This window comes from Armigeres subalbatus, chromosome 2 (assembly GCF_024139115.2).
Source record: "Armigeres subalbatus isolate Guangzhou_Male chromosome 2, GZ_Asu_2, whole genome shotgun sequence".
Classification (NCBI taxonomy): Eukaryota; Metazoa; Arthropoda; class Insecta; order Diptera; family Culicidae; genus Armigeres; species Armigeres subalbatus.
Genome location: NC_085140.1, coordinates 395931369 through 395943508, shown reverse-complemented (window position 1 = coordinate 395943508; position 12140 = coordinate 395931369).

Here is a 12140-nt window from a genome sequence, read left to right as displayed (position 1 = left end):
CCAATTATTACTTCCGGTCTTTTATTATACTTAGTATAGTAATAGTCAAGCATTCGTTCTACATATTACTAATATGGGGTAGCGGGTGTGTGTTATAGAATTTAAAAAGAAAACGAATGCTAAGACCAAGTGCCACTGGATGACTCAAACGGCCAGTATAATGTGGGGTAGTCAGGGTTTAACTAAATTAGCTAATAGTATAACTTATTTTGCCACGCAATTTCAGTATAATTTGTTTCTACGAATCAAATTCCTAGAAGTGAGGTTTTCAGCATTACTTGAACAAGAGGGTTTAAACTCTGCGTTAAATTGAATTTTATTCGCCGATTCGTGCGTTATCATGAGTGATCAGCACTCATGAAACACATTGTTTACGAATGTCAGCCGGGTTCGATCAAAAGTGTAAAATTTAGTGTAATTAGTTTAATTATTTTTTTATTTTGGCATCAAACGTTAGGGCATGTTTTCACGTCGCACAGCCCAGGAGAGGTGTAAGCTCACAACGGTATAGTGTAGGCCGTCCTCGATTGGGGTCCTGTGGGTCGCATGTAGGCTGTGCTCAGGGCAGTTATGTGTTGAAAGCGGTTTCGGGGCAGTTCGATTGAGTTTTAATATAAACAGATGGTTTAGATGCTTTGGTTCATATTGTGAGACTATTGACAGCCAAAGCGTTGAGGATAAGCTTTTATTGAACTGAATTAATTTATCCGATTTATCCTGATTGAATAGTAGGTATATATGGACAATAATAGAAACTATACAGTTATCATTTTATTAAGGGTTGAGGATATGTTTTTGGTTAGTTGAGTATCAGATGGGCATGTGTGATATCCATTAATAAGACAGAATTATTAGAACTGTATTTTTGTCTTTGTAGTAAGATTAATTACTTACTAATGTTTTGCGGGCCGGCAGAGTAAGCGCCCAATTCTTTTATCTACCTCTTTCCAGACGACAGTGATGAAGAAAATCTTATTGTTCCGGTATCAGCAGTGGTATTCATATTCATAACAACCACCGTCAATACAGGAAGTCTGTGTTCACGTGATTACTTCAAGGACAATCCCAACATCTTCTGTGAATTGCAGATAAGTATTGCGTTTATATTTTAATTGCACTGAGCTCGTTCTAATCTGATCGATGAATGAAATTACTTGTCACTAATCAATATCATTAAAATTTAAATATTCCGTAGATTAGAAAAGCAAGTGCATATATTTCTATTTTATGGCAACATATCACACGAAACGGACCCTTGACCTTAGAGATCGGTCCGGTTGCATCTAAGGAGATCTTAGTGCAGTGCACACCGGACGTGTTAGATAGACGTATCGCTCAGTGGTATTTAAATACAACGCAGATAGGCTATGGTCAGAGGGTGCGTTGATATTACAAGATTACAAGAAATTGAATTCAGTGGCTGTATAAAACTTATTTAACAGATTCAAAAAATCTGAATAAGCGTCATTGAAGCGAATTATATTACTAAATGGTTTAGTAAAGATTGAGAAAAACTGTGTAACATGCTGTAAAGTAGTTGTGCAGACACGTCAAAACAGCTGAATAGATTCGCCAGATTTGCTGGTAAAAGCATTGAATAGAAGTTCTTGATCATATGTATAGCACACATATTCAGCTTGAAGCCGTATGTATGAGTTGAAATAACATTTACATTGACATTAAATGTTAGTTGGGATACTTATGAAGTGGGAACCTATAAGTGAAAGGATCCTCGTTGCCAAATTTAGAACACGGGTCCAAAACCTTACTATAATCCAATGTTATGCGCCAACCGATGCTGCCGATCTGCAAGACAAAGAGAACTTCTACAGTAAACTCAATGCCGTCGTAGATAGAATTCCGAAGGGTGATATCAAGATCTGTTTGGCGACTTCAATGCGAAGATCGGATCCGACAACTCAACCATGAGTGCATTATGGGACGACATGGTCTCGGAGAAATGAGAAAGGAAGCTGTTCGCAGAATGTTGTGGTAATAACGACATGGTGATCGGGGGATCGCTCTTCCCTCATCGACCGATTCACAATGTCCCGTGGGTCTCCCGAGACGGGTTTACAGAAATTCGAATCGACCACATCAGCATTAGCCGAAAATGGAAACGGAGTCTTCTTGATGTACGGAATAAACGTAGGGTCGATATCGCGTTTGATCATCACCTCCTCATCGGCGAAATACGCCTGCGCATTGCGCGGATTCGCCTGCAGGAGGAGAGAGTTGGACGACGGTTCAACACACGCCGACTCACAGAGGGACGAATCCTTAGAAAGAGGGTCAAAAGGTCATTTTTCAAAATGATGTATTCTATTTTTTAAATATTTTTCTCGCATTATACAGGTTATAAAACATTGTAATTACTTTGGTTGAGTCAATTTGACGATATTGCCCATTAGGTACCTTTGAAGTTGCATGAAAACTGTTTTTAACACCATTGATAATATATAATAATGAAGTATAATATCTATGCAATATTTTTCAAATTTGTTATTCAATCATTTCAAACTCAATACATCTTCAAAGATATCATAATCAACTATCAATTGCATGCATTGTATCACAAATATGTATATTACCCTTGCTTATGGAGTTGAATTTGGGCATTTCGAAATTTACTCATTTCGTGGTGTTTTCATGTGGTCAGAAAACAATTTACCCATCATTACCCAGCGCTGAAAATCGCATGCTCTACTTTACATTATATATTTTCAAACTAAACAAATTTAGGGCCCGCTAGGTTGCGGTTTTCCGAGGCATTTGAAAATGACGTAAAATACATGAAAATGTATGTATATGTATTGAATGCCACAATCACAACAATCGTTAAGAATGTAGTTGAAAATGATAAAATTTCATCACAGTAAGTATAATAAACCCATTTGTTCTCATTCTAAGCCATATTTGTACTTTTGACCGTCTTTTTTCCAATCCGTCCCACTGTGCGACTGGAAGATGGTACGGTGAAACGGTCCTTCGTTGAAGAACTGGAGATGCGTGCTGCAGATAATCCGGAAGGTGGCAGCGTGGAAGAACAATGGACCGCCATCAAGAATGCCTTCATCGCCACCAGCGAGAACAATCTGGGCGAACTGCGCACCCAGAACAATGAATCATTTTTTTTGGAATGCGCATGCGAAACAAGCGACAAAAGAGAACCAACGACAAAGCTTTATTTAATTCCACTAGTTAATTTTCGTTATCTTTGCAGATACGTATTTCGACCACAACTGTGTGGTCGTCTTCAGTTCTTGTCGCTCGACTCGACAAAGATAACGAAAATTAACTAGTGGAATATCAGACTTAATTCGTCTTAGACGGTTTAATACATTCCACTAAAAGAGCTTAATATATTTTTCTGACAAAGCTTTGTTTTTGTCGTAGATAATAATGACAAAAGATTATTTGTCAGGAACAAAAAAGAAGACAATCTTGTTGCTAACTTTTCATCCCGTTGTTTTGCATTATTTCCAGACCAAATTTCGGTTTTATGCTATCATAGTTTCTGCTTTTATGGAAATATTCGAGAATCGAACAATGATAACCAAATTACCATCGTATTTTCGGAAATATCAGAGCATGCAAGGCAAATGATTCTTGTAATATTGTGTTCGGTTTCTGATGAAGGTTTGTCGCTAGGTGCATTTATCAGCAACAAACTCTGTTGATGACAAAGAGTATATTGTTAGGCGTTGCTCGAATATTGATTCCCTGCCGATGAGACCGGGATAGAGAAGATAGAGGAGCGAAGAGAAGCCAAAGCCGCAATAGAGCGATCAAAAACCAGAGGAGCCAAAGTCTTAGCCCGTCAACGATACTCGGCTCTTGAGGAGGAAGTAAAACGCTCATGTCGACGGGACGAGCGAGCGTGGGCAGACTCTCTGGCCGACGAAGGAGAGAGAGCCACAGCAACCGGGGACATTCGCCTTTACGATATCTTACGACGCTTCAGCGCACAGAGGGACGAATCCTTGAAAGAGGGTCAAAAGGTCATTTTCAAAATGATGTATTCTATTTTTAAATATTTTCTCGCATTATACAGGTTATAAAACATTGTAAATTACTTTGGTTGAGTCAATTTGACGATATTGTGCCCATTGGGGTACCTTTGAAGTTGGTATGAAAACTGTTTTTAACACCATTGATAATATATAATAATGAAGTATAATATCTATGCAATATTTTTCAAATTTGTTATTCAATCATTTCAAACTCAATACATCTTCAAAGATATCATAATCAACTATCAATTGCATACATTGTATCACAAATTCATGTAATATTCACCCTTGGCTTATGGAGTTGAATTTGGGCATTTCGAAATTTACTCATTTCGTGGTGTTTTCATGTGGTCAGAAAACAATTTACCCATCATTACCCAGCGCTGAAAATCGCATGGCTACTACTTTTTATATATTTTCAAACTAAACAAATTTAGGGCCCGCTAGGATCTGGTTTCCGAGGCATTTGAAAATGACGTAAAATACATGAAAATGTATGTATATGTATTGAATGCCACAATCACAACAATCGTTAAGAATGTAGTTGAAAATGATAAAATTTCATCACAGTAAGTATAATAAACCCATTTGTTCTCATTCTAAGCCATATTTGTACTTTTGACCGTCTTTTTTCCAATCCGTCCCACTGTGCAGCGGGGCGAAGATAAATGCAACGATGCCTGTGAAAGACGCGAATGATCAGTTATTGACTGACCCAACTGACAACTGACCAGCTGAAACGCTGGTTCGAGCACTTCGAACAACTTTTTCAGTGCCAGCCAGGCCACCACCACCTCGGCATGATCTGCCTAGTATCCGACGTATAACACGCGTCAATACCGAAGCCCCATCACTGCTAGAAATTTAAACAGCCATTCAAAGCATGAAATCGAATAAAGCCCCAGGGGTCGATCACATATCAGCCGAGATGCTCAAAGCTGATCCCATGACATCCGCTCAACTACTGCATCGTTTATTTCGTAATATCTTGGACACCACAACTTTCCCGGTCGACTGGATGCAAGGTAACTTAGTGAAGGTACCCAAAAAGGGCGAGACACTATGTTGCTGTGTACCGTTCTCAAAGTTCTATGCAAAGTCATCCTAACCTGGATTCAGGAGAAGGTCGATGCGACTCTCCGGCGGCAGCAGGCCGGATTACGTGCCGGAAGATCCTGTGTGGACCATATTGTCACGCTCCGCATAATTCTGGTGCGGTCAACGAATTCCAAGAGTCCTTTACTTGGTATTCTGACTACGAAAAGTTTTCGACCGTCTCAATCACGAGAATATGTGACGCACCCTGTGACGCAAGGGGTTCCTGAGAAAATCATCGCCTCATCGAAGCAAAGTACGAGGCCTTTTCGTGTAGAGTGCTGCACAATTGGGTCTTGTCCGACCCTATCAGGATCGTAGCTGATGTGAGGCAAGGATGTATACTATCACCGTTACTGTTCCTCATCGTAATCGACGACATTCTGATAGGTGCGATTGACCGTGAACCAAACCGCGAGCTGTTATGGCAGCCTATAACCGTGAAGCACCTAAACGACTTCGAATTGGCTGATGACGTAGCACTCCTCGCTAAACGGCGCTCTGATATGCAGAGTAAGCTCAACGACCTTGTCGAGCGCTCCTCCTCCTCTTATCAATGTCAACAAAACCAATTCGTTGGATGTAAACACGGTGACCCCTTCCAGTTTCACAGTAGCCGGGCAACCAGTGGAGAATGTTGAAAGCTTCCAATATCTTGGTAGCCAAATGGCGTCAGACGGCGGTATCAAGATCGACATAGGCGCACGGATGAAGAAAGCAAGGGCTGCCTTTGCAAGTTTAAGAAATGTCTGGAAAACCAGGCAGAAAAGTTAACGCACCAAAATACGAATTTTCAACTCTAACGTGAAATCTGTCACCTGTCATAAGACGAGTTTAAGCAATCCCATTGAATTCCACCACTTAATTGTATCTGCAGATACGTATTTCGACCTCAACAGTAAGGCCGTCTTCAGTGTCTTGTACTTGACTCGACAAGACACTGAGGGCAGCTTACTGAATAAGTGGAAACTCAATAGGATATAACTATTCCACTAAAAAGCTCAAAATAATTTTCTTATCAAAGTGAAATCTGTGCTGTTATACGCTAGCGAAACATGGTGTGTATCAGTGGAGAACACTCAACGGCTGCAGGTGTTCATTAATGATGCCTGCGGTATATAATTCGGGCCTGGTGGCCTCACAACTGGATCTCAAACAACGAGCTCCATCGTCGTTGTCACCAGAGGCGATAGCAACAGAAATTCGGATCAGGTAGAAGCTGGGTCAGCACACTCTACGTAGGAGCGGAAACAAAATCTGTAAACAAGCATTAGATTGGAACCGGATTGGAGGCAGACCCAGAGACTCGTGGCGGCGAATCCTCAATAAAGAAATAAAAGAAGTTGACCGAAATCTAGCCTAAAAAGCAACAGGCTATAGCTGGACAACGCTCAGGATGGAGATCTTTCAAGTCGACCCTTTGCACCACCACCAGATGTACATGATCCATAAGTAAGTAAGTAAGACCTACCCTTGGCTATCATTTTCAGACGCTAGTTACCTTTGTCAAGATGGTGTGAGTGTGCTGTCTCTTGCCTAATATATGGAGATTTACGAAGTGGACGATATTGTTAATTTACTATATTTGGTTGTTGGCAATTGACTCAAATTCGAAATAAAAATCGGTCTACATTATTATACCCATTATTTTTTTCCGAAGTGTTGCTATTTTTATTTCGCATCTTTTTTCATCAATTTTTCAGCTCAAATGTAAATGGTCCACATTAATACCAATGTAATGAACTGGAATATTGTGAAACAGAATTTCCTAACATTCTGAACTGAAATTCCCATCATCTGTTCATTATGTCAAGAAATTTTATATATAAAATGAAATGGTCTGTGTTCGTATCCGCATAACTCGAAAACAGCTGGTTGGATTTTTTTCATTTCTTCAGCAGAAACATTCGTTATAGTTTCCGACGGGTTTATATGATATTTCCTAATGCGAAAATTGCGAGTAAAGTTGAGCAATATACTGAATAACTAAAATTGTGATTCCTATGCGAACTTTGCATGGGCAGTTCGGAACGCACATTCTCGCCTACTGTGCAGGACAACGTCTGCCGGGTCAACTAGTATTATTTAAAAAATATGGTGATGCTATTTTTATTTCGCTCAGTGTATGAATATTTTATCGTGATCCATTCACGAGCAAAGCATCATATATGGCAGTGTTCCCCAGCAAGCTTACTATCAAGGGCCGTACGGAATCCATTGTTGATGGTGAACGTATTTTCTGGAGGTAGCAGCAACATTTCAGTTCAATTCCGCCAAAACCTAACTCAATTTGAAGAAATGAAAGCATTCTTTTTACGGAGGAGGGTATGACTAACACTATTTATACCAGTAAATCAACCTTTAGTTTTTTTTTGCTGTACATAACATCTATATATGAAGTAATAAATTTCATGAATCATAATATTTAAACTATTCATGATGTATAGTTATGTACATCCTAACAGCCTCTATCGCGTATGCACAGACGTCAGCAAAGTACGCGCTAGCAGAAAGTCACCGTTGATCGCGTGAGAGATCAGCTTTGGTTACCAACCAAAGGTTAGCCACAGGTACGCTGACGTTGCAGTAAACATCCGGCCATCGAGGTTGCATCAGCCGGGACCCAATTGACGAACCGGAATTCCGCTGAAGCAGCAGTTTCCAGTTAGGCGGCCATAGCCAGGTAACTAGGTAGCTTCAGTCAGGGCGATCAGTTTAGTGCGGCATTCGATAGGGACAACACGTCCAAGTGTGAACAATTAAAATTTGTAAAACATCAAGTGTATAACGAACTCGAATAAATAGTGAATGTGAATCGAACTTAGAATTATTTTAAAAACTTTATCACGTTCATGACAACGTAACTGGCGCAGTCGTACGGCTCGTCCTCGGTTTAGTGAAGAAACCCTAACTAGTGAAGTTAAAGTGTGCTGAAAACAGAAAAACCCAACACGTGGAACTTTTTGGAAAAACAGTGACTTACAACCAACTAGAGTTCAACACGTAACGGCGGCTGACCGGCTAGGAAGATTCATCGAGAATCAACACGCCATCCCTCGACACGTAGGCGATTCGAGTCAACCGTTTAGGAGCCTGCACTAAAGCGTGGATTTAAATCCTTCAAGGACGAAGAACCGTGAGTAAATCCTCCTTTCTATATATTTTTTGGTGTAATTCTATCCCAAATTTAATCCTTTTCGAAAGTAAGAGCTTTGAAATTCTCTGAAAATATGGAAAACATTAACTTTCAACCCTCTTTGATCAAATTCAAAGTTTAGACAAAATTGGTGCTCTCAATCGGAGATCAACCTTCAACAACACAACAACAATTGCAACAACAACAAAGGCAAGCCCCGCTGTGGAGCAATACGTAATACAACTTGATATTATGCTTCTCGAGACTTTATAGCATTTTGCTATTTCATCTCTGTCTCTCTCGATTGTGCGCCGCTAAGGTATTTGCCATTATAGATAGTGGAATCTATAGATGAGCGAAAGCATGGCTGAGTCGATTTTTTTGCACGTGCACACGCGTATATGACGTCACAGCTATAGATAGTGGAATATATAGATGAGCGAAGATAAATCCATTGTCTCCAAACGAACTGTCAAACGTGTCTCCAAACGAGCATGACGTCACGATTTCAATGGAAACGTTAAGGGCTGTGACGTCATATACGCGTGTGCACGTGCAAAAAAATCGACTCAGCCATGCTTTCGCTCATCTATAGATTCCACTATCTATAGTCACAGCCCTTAACGTTTCCATTGAAATCGTGACGTCATGCTCGTTTGGAGACACGTTTGACAGTTCGTTTGGAGACAATGGATTTATCTTCGCTCATCTATATATTCCACTATCTATATTTGCCATATTATGGTACCTTGATTACGGAAATGCAAAATATTTCATCACATATTACACACGATTACCTAATGAGAATTATTACTACAGTATACTGATCCAAATGCAGTATAGCAGCAAATGTGAAAAAATAAAAAGATCCCGTTTATTCTACCAAAGCCTAACTATCCATCGAGGGACAATAATATGTTGCATACCTTAAAAGCGAATGTGAAAAACCGCGCCAAAAGATCACATCTGTTTGACATTGCTTTATTTACTTTTCGCATGGCGCACAACTCGGCGCACGGGAGCCGGCGCGTAACTGGCGCGCCAGGTTGCGGATTTAAGAAAAGAATCGCAATATTTGAGTTGTTTTACACGCTCATTGTGATTTTACTCAGCGCACAGTTCACGCTCATTTTTTTCTACTCAATAGTGAGTAGTTTTGTATCGCCGTCTCTTTTTATACAGAAATTTTACTCACTTTTTATTAAAAGTGGAACCACTCAAAATTTGAGTCGCTCAACTTTTTTTCAAAAAGTGAGTAAAATTTCTGTGGGAAAAAAAGAGACAGCAATAAAAAACTACTCACCGGTGAGTAAAATCAAAATGAGCGTGTTGGAACGAAGTATCTAATTTTAGGTTTTTTTTCTCTTGTATCTCACTCCCTCTTCTCTTTGTTGTAATAAAATGGCAAGCAAAACTACACACGCTCATTTTTTTCTACTTAATAGTTAGTAGTTTTGTATTGCCGTCTCTTTTTTTCTCACAGAAATTTTACTCACTTTTTAATAAAAGTGGAACCACTCAAAATTTCTGTGTGATAAAAAGAGACAGCAATAAAAAACTACTCACTGGTGAGTATAGAATCAAAATGAGCGTGCACAACACGGAGAAACACGTTTAGTCCTTAATGCACTGAGAGCAGCCTTACAGTTAAAATTACTATATTGTACACGGGTAGATCAAACAACCCAAATTTTGAGTTGTTCTCGATCTGGCATCTCTTTCGTTCCATCCTTTGATGTCAAAAACAGAGAAAGAAAACCACCCAACGATAGCAGTTCGATGGGAAGCCAACGCTAGGTTGAAGGGTTGAACTCAAATTTAGGTTGTTTAAACCTATTTGAACTTAACTTTAGGTGGAAACAACTTAATATTTAGGTACTTTTTCACACGGGATCAAACGGAAACTCAGTTGGGCCATACAACTCAAAATTGGCTTCCCCCACCAACGGTCCAAATTAAGTGAAATGAACTTAATTTTGAGTTGTTTGAACTTCATTTTGGGTTGTCTGATCTAACCGTGTAGGCACAGACAAACAGACGTAACACTGAGGAAATTCCCATCGACCATGAGCTCAACGGTCGTTTCATATTCAACTGCTTGCGAGTTTCACATCCAGGGGCGCGCGCATCGTATTCCTTTATATTTGACATCTCACACTAGCGCCTTCTGTTGACATTGTTGTACTAAACTTTGTTTTGTACAACATGCACGTTAGGTGGTGGTAAAATAACTGGGCTATGGATTTTGAAACAAATTGTTCTAGCTGTTACGTCTGTTTGTCTGTGGTGTAGGGTTAAATTAAAAACACAACGCCACTAAATTTGTGCAGACTACGAACCGTATTTATGCCGAACACAAAATGCTTTAATTTTTACTATGGCTTCAAAGACAAAATTGCCAGTAAAAATTACTATGCTTTCTATCTAGTTATCTTAACAACAATTCAGTATTTAGTTGTACCAATCGACGCATTTAAAATAAAAATGGGGTTTTTGCTTGGGTTTTTGTTAATTTAATTAATTTGGAATAATATTGAAGTCAAGTGAAAAATTACTTCAACATGCAATTTAATTATGTTCATATATGTTTAATAACATTACATTCATATTAAATATGTAAATTACTGTGGCGAATGTCTGCCCTCTAAAAACGAAACAAATTTCATTTCGTCTTAGGATTCTTCCGGTTCTTCTTTGGCATCGGTAAGGTTGTTGGTGGAAACCTGACAGGTCTAGCGACAGCAGCTGTTGTGGTACCGCCCCCGGAATCAACAACGATACCTTGACGAATAGAGCAGTTCAGGTTTATAAACTTTTAGGACGGCCCAAATACGCTCCATTGTAGACGAACTGAAGACATCTGCTAACCTGCACGATAAAATAGGATGGGAATTTATTTCTCTAATCATCACGTAAAACATCAAATTGTTTTTAATACTTACCAGCTGTTATCAGTATTGGAGATATTATTCTCAAATTATATGGATAGCAAATTCTGTCCCTCCGATTGCCTCGCAGTATGGTGACTGAACTGAGAATCACAGAGAAACAGACGTCTCACTCAACACATGTTCCATCGTTCACCTTTTTAACGGTGGATTCAACTTTTTGTAGGTGGTCAATCGGCCACCGATGGCGCTTTCGTCGTTTTTGCTCGTGTTTGACATTTGCGCACTACCGCCATCTGGTTGCCGCTTGGCCACACACAGTGAATTTAGCATTGGGCGATAATGTTATCGTGACGATGATTTTGATTGCATTTTATTCTAAGTGAGACGTCTGTTTCTCTGTGTGAGAATGTTTTGTTTTGAAGATTTTCATCACCATGGTTTGTTGTTTATTTTAACTATGCTCATGGTAAAAATTAAAACAGTGTTGTTAATTCAAGTATGTATTTGTTCATATCAAAAACATACTGAAATAGTAATTTCAAGAGCAAATACATATTTACCGTTACTTCAACATTATTTTCAGTGTGGGCACTTTTTCTTTGCTATCTCTTTCTATCTGCTTAGAAAATTACCCATTTTGGGAGAATAAGTGGATTTACTCATTTAAATGAGTAAATCCACTCATTCTTCCAAAATGGTTAAATTTTTCTGCAGAGAGAAAAAGATAGCAGAGAAAAAGTACCCATTATTGAGTAAACGATTTTTACCGGGAAGGGCATTCAAGTGTAAAAAGCCAACGTTAGGTAATCTCATGTTTACTATATCCGGTAAAATTTGTTTACTCCTTAATGGGTACTTTTTCTCTGCTATCTCTTTCTCTCTGCTGAAAATTTTACCCATTTTGGGAGAATAAGTGATTTTTTTCATGTAAATGAGTAGATCCACAAAGTAAACTCAAATTACTGGGGGTTTTACCGGGTTTTCAAACAGTTGAGCTTTCGGTAA